Raw genomic sequence first — 6,000 nt, forward strand, 5'->3', positions numbered from 1 at the left:
ACATTGCATCTGTAGTGCTCTTTCCTTGGCATGAAACCATACTGCTGATCACTAATCATTATGACCTTTCTTAACCTAGCTTAAACTACTCTGTCCCATAACTTCATGCTGTGACTGATCAGTTTAATCCCTCTGTAGTTACTACAGCTCTGCACATCACCCTTATTCTTAAAAATCGGTACCAAAATACTTTTTCTCCATTCCTCAGGCATCCTCTCATTTTCCAAGATTTCATTTAACAATCTAGTTAAAAACTCCACTGCCATTTCACCTAAACATCTCCATGTTTCCACAGGTATGTCATCTGGACTAACAGCCTTTCCATTCTTCATCCTCTTCATAGCTATCCTTACTTCCTCCTTGCTAATCCACTGCACTTCATGATTTACTATCCGCACATCATCCAACCTTCTCTCCTTCTCATTCTCTTCATTCATCAACCCCTCAAAGTACTCTTTCCATCTGCTCAATACACTCTCCTCGCTTGTGAATACATTTCCCTCATTATCTTTTATCACCCTTACTTGCTGCACATCTTTACTAGCTCGGTCCCTCTGTCTAGCCAATTGTACAGGTCCTTTTCTGCCTCCTTAGTGTCCAACCTTTTATACAACTCTTCATATGCCTTATCCTTAGCCTTCGCCACCTCTCTCTTTGCCATGCACCTCATCTCCTTATACTCTTGTCTATTTTCTTCATCTCTTTGACAGTCCCACTTTTTCTTTGCCAACCTCTTTCTCTGTATGCTCTCCTGTACTTCTTCATTCCACTACCAGGTCTCCTTGTCCTCCTTCCAGATGTCACACCAAGCACCTTTCTAGCCATCTCTCTTACTAGCTCTGCTGTAGTTACCCAGCTATTCGGTAACTCTTCACTGCCACCCAGTGCCTGTCTTAACTCTTCCCTGAACATCACCTCACAATTACCCTTTTTCAATTTCCACCAATTGATCCTTGGTGCTGCCCTTACATTCATCCTCCTCTTCTTGATCACCAAATGTCATCCTACAAACCACCATCCTATGCTGCCTAACTACACTTTTCCCTGCCACCACTTTACAGTCTCTTTCAGACTGGCCCTCCTATACAAGATATAATCCACCTGTGTGCATCTTCCTCCACTCTTGTATGTCACCCTATGCTCCTCCCTCAATAAGGAACCAATAAACCAATAATGACAAAACTACCTATTGTATAAAATGTCAACCATGAAAGCTAACTCAAACTTTTGTCATTACAATCCATTAATAGTAGTCAATAAGCACAATCTCTGCAGAAGGTCATCTGAATAATTCTACATTAAAGAGATCTGTAATTAATGAAGAGGTTGCTGCTGGCAAACAGCTTTACATTCAGTGCTTCAGCTACAAATTCAGTGCCTGCTGCCCTTGAAGAATTAATTGCCTAAGTTACATTAAAAAAAAAATGTTAATCTGGTAATATTGCAACAGGGAATGACTGACAAACCAATAACAAGTTCATAGTTACTAAGCATCTCATACAAAGGAGGACACACTTAGGAGTGTAGATAGGGTTGCCAGCTGTCCGGTTTATGACCGGACTATCCGGTTTTCAGTGAAATTGTCCGGTGGAAAAAAAAAATCATCAAAACCAGACTAATGAAGTCCGTTTTTTTTTTTTTGTGCAGTCAGGAGTCAAGGAGGGCTGAAAAGTAAAAAAAACTGAAACATACGCAAATTCAATTATGCAGACACAGTGCAAATTACCGCCGCCACCCGTGTTCTCTCTTCTCTTCCCTTTTCCTTTAAGTACGGGCCGGCTTTAGTCATCAATCAGCTCGTGCATGCATGCTTATTCCATTCACCAGTGTGGTGGAATGGAAATAAATCGCGCGGAAGTTTTAAGCAGCACAGTGCAGTTCCAGCGTGTGATTGAAGAGCAAGAGCCGGCCCAAGATTAGGGTGTGTGTCACCCCCACGACCACATACGCGGACTGCTGGACAGTGTAAAAACTTTCAGATAGATAGTGAAGTCTACGGGATACGGCAGAAATAATAATTAGATAGCCAGCCTAGGTCAGGTGACAGGTCAGTCAGATTATTCTCTCTTTTTTGTTTTAATAAGTCATCACCATATAGCAGCCTGTCCTTCAAAGACAGTTTTGATTTATTCCAAGTTTTAGTTTAGTACAGACTAGTGTAAACGTTTTAGTGTAAAATGACCAGACAGGCAGGATTTAACTTTGGGTGTGTAATTCGGTGAGCTCTGTCAATACACACATAACAGTATTCTTCAGAAACATTGCCAGAATGCCAGTACTGTCTGCAGAAATATAAAGTGCTACTGTCCTCCTTCCCCTTAAGCAAGCCAGTAACCTTTAACTTGTTTCTACAGCAGCAGTATTCCAACTCATTGAGTTTGCCTTCTAGTTTCTCTGTGCTGTATATATATATATATATATATATATATATATATATATATATATATATATATATATATGGGTCTACTTCTTTTGACCTAACTTTCATTTGCCTGACACTCATTTGCCTGACCCCATTTGACTGAAATTTCATTTGCCTGACACTTCATTTGACTGACAAGTATTATTAGCAAGAAAATGGAATATGCCCCATTCCCCACTGCAGTGCGACCCTGGAGTTAGAATATATAGTTAGGGGGGGTGTGGGGCACAGCCCCTCAGGTGGGGCAAAGCCCCCCACTTTATTTCATATGATATTGTTAACTTTTGATGTAATATTGCTTAGTAACAGAAAAGTAAGTGGGGGACTTCGCCCCCACACCCCCCCATTGTGGGGGGCTGTGCCCCCCACACTCCCCCTAACTATATATTCTAACTCCAGGGTCGCACTGCAGTGGGGAAGGGGGCATATTCCATTTTCTTGCTAATAATACTTGTCAGGCAAATGAAGTGTAAGGCAAATGAAGTATCAGGCAAATTATATTTCAGTCATTTGGTCTCAGGCAAATGAGTGTCAGGCAAATGAAAGTTAGGTCAAAAGAAGTAGACCCATCTATATATATATATATATATATATATATATATATATATATATATATATATTTATTTTTCTGTGCTCACCAGCATGTGTTTTCTTTAAGAACTTTGGTTACTGAGGGGAAAAGAAAAGGTAAGTCCCTGTAACTGCTATTGCAGTTGCATGAACTCTGTTTTGCTTTTTGTAGTTTGTATTCCTCTCACTAATTGCACCTTTTTTTAAGAGTTGCAGTTAGTAAGTGGAAGGGAAATGCTGATCTCAAAGCATATTTCTTTCTCTTTGGTGGACATGATGCCAGGTTAGATTACAGGGCATTACACGTCCATTATACCCTGCTCTGGAACAACAAGAGGATTGGTAATTGTCCAAACCCATTATCTAACAAAATGTAACACCCCAAAATGAAAACTGGATGAGAAAAAAGCTTTAAACATGCATCTCACTAAAAATAATGTAAACTAAACCACATTTTTGCCCACGTATTACCACTGTGGGAATTGTGTATTCACACTCCAATTACTTATTTATTCTAATTCTATCATCCTGACATGTTACAGAACATGAAATTAAAGTTAAAGTAAATAAGAAAGTATGGAGAAAACTATTATATTCATTTATGTGAACTCATATTTAGAGAGATTCTTTGGCTAAAACATTCAGTTGAGCTGTGATTCAATCAGCTTAAGTAAACTCCTTGGGCATGGGCCATGAAATAAAGTATATGTTAACTACAAAAGCTGGATATCCTCCTACAATTTAAAGGTTAAAACATGAGCAGACCATTACACGACAGACACAGATACCTAGGATCTCTGTAGACCTTGTGGTTGCTGCATTTTGCTCCATCTAAAGTTTTTAAACAATCTTCACTGATCCCTAAATAAACGATTCTGTAACAACCAAGCTATGATAACACTGATATGTGTATTACTAAAGAAAACGATTGCAATAATAAAGTAGCGAATTAATTGGGGCATGCATTATTATACAGTATTTTTGAATTACTAATCACTGCTTCACACTGCTGCATACATTTTAATGTATTCAGTCCAGTCCTCTATCTCCCCACCATAACTGTTCATCTCATTACAGAAGCCACATACTAGCAGTAAGATCTTTATTTCAGCAGCTCCTACGCTATGGCACTTCCACTTTTTATTTTTAAATTTCTCATATACAACAGTCAATTCTCAGAGAAAATCAATCAATTTAAATGCATAACAAACTTCTATGTATAAAAGGTGCAAAAACATCTCAGGTCTATGTACCCTTAGGTACGCTGTTAGGTTAAAACTCCTGCCCCTCTATTCAGTGTCATAGAGATTCATGAAGACTGATCTCTGCTTAACCTTCAGTGCTTTGAATGACCCAGTACTTTTTGAACTCCTTCACCTGCTTAGAACAGAGTTAAAGTAAACACTTGCTCTGGAGACATGTCTACATGCTGTTAACAACACTAAATGTCATGACTGATACTTAACTCAACATTACTCCCCACTTCCAGAACAGCATGCACTTACCCATAGCTGGATTCAGCATTAGGCAACATAGACGGTTGCCTAGGGCTCTGTGACTGACAAGGGGGGGGGGGCACTCGGGCAAGGAGGCTTCAGTGATTAAGAGTTTAAAATAGATAAATAAATTCTGCTCACGAGTGCAGAATGTGTTTTCAGCCATGGTGACAGCGTCTTCTTCTTTAAGGAGGACCATGCATGCATCACACACACATATGCCAACATGGATGTAAACACATTCCACACTAGTGCTTGGAATTTAAACTAGCTATTCCACTGAAAGAGAGAGGGAAGGTGTGTGTGTGTGTGTGTGTGTGTGTGTGTGTGTGTGTGTGTGTGTGTGTGTGTGTGTGTGTGTGTGTGGGTGTGTTTTAACATATCTTTCAACTGTCCAGATTTAGCTTCATAGTTTTGGTGTGTTTCTCATAAAATTTGTGTTTTTCTGGCAAATTTTTATTTATTTATGTATTTATTTATCATTTGTTTACTGGGAAAGTCCAACTGGTACAGAGCCCATATGCAGCGGAAGACCAGGAAGAAACAGGGATTAATGTCAAATTATCCGGATGACTTTTTACGGAGGATAAAAGTCACTAAATTATGATATATATGAGTTTCAGACTTCATATCCTTCAGAAAATGCATGCATGCTAGAAATGCTACACTTAAAGAAATCCCAGTCCCTCAGAGCCACACGCTCCAGGGATCTAAACCTTGTCATCACAATAAACAAAACATGCTGGAGGGATAGGTTCCTGACCCAGAGACTCCCCAGACTCTGGAATAGACTGCCCATACATGTCAAGCAGAGCGCCTCTTTGGCCTTCTTCAAAAGGAACATTAATGACTGGATGGGAGAAAGGAAATTCACCCCGGGGATCACGTCAGTCGCCCTGCTAGACAGGGGTCCAGGGAAGTAAATAGTATGGGAAGAAATAGCCAGGGAATTGTTATGGCTAGGCTTGTATAGGCCCTAGGGCTGATAGCCTAGTACCAACCTATGAACCTATGAACCTATGAACCTAACAGAAATCCTTGTACTCTAGCAACTTTCTAAGTTAAAAAGAATAATATTTAAAATCTATCCCTACTTTTGGGATATTGTATCCCCATTATTTCAGATTTTGTCCACATTTCTTGCACTAAGAGGTTGAGAGGTATGCGTACCTCTCAACTGTCCAGATTTTTGCAGAATGTTCAGATTTATGCCTCATATTTTTAGCCTGTTCCTCATAATTATTTTTTGTTTTTTGGCAAATCACTGAGGATTGAAATAATTAAATAATGCCATACATTTAAGTTTCAGATGTCAATTCCTTCAGAAATGCATGTTAACACAAATGCTGTTATTCTAGCAACTTTCTAATCTATAACAGCAATATTTAAAATCTGTCCCAATTTTTGGGCCTTTGACCCCCCCCCCCATTATTTTATGCTTTGTCCAGACTTCTTATACTAAGAAGTGGAGAGGTATGCAGGTATGGTATGTAATCCCCTAGTTAGGGGGGA

General features: G+C 39.4%; 1 protein-coding gene across 1 annotated transcript in view; it reads left to right on the forward strand.

Moving 5' to 3' along the window:
• Positions 1-6,000, forward strand: part of ITGA8 (integrin subunit alpha 8) — a 1,841,490-nt gene that overhangs the window by 831,421 nt on the left and 1,004,069 nt on the right. The gene's annotated exons all lie outside the window — the stretch shown is intronic.

This window comes from Protopterus annectens, chromosome 3.part1 (assembly GCF_019279795.1).
Source record: "Protopterus annectens isolate FY-2018-M chromosome 3.part1, PAN1.0, whole genome shotgun sequence".
Classification (NCBI taxonomy): Eukaryota; Metazoa; Chordata; order Ceratodontiformes; family Protopteridae; genus Protopterus; species Protopterus annectens.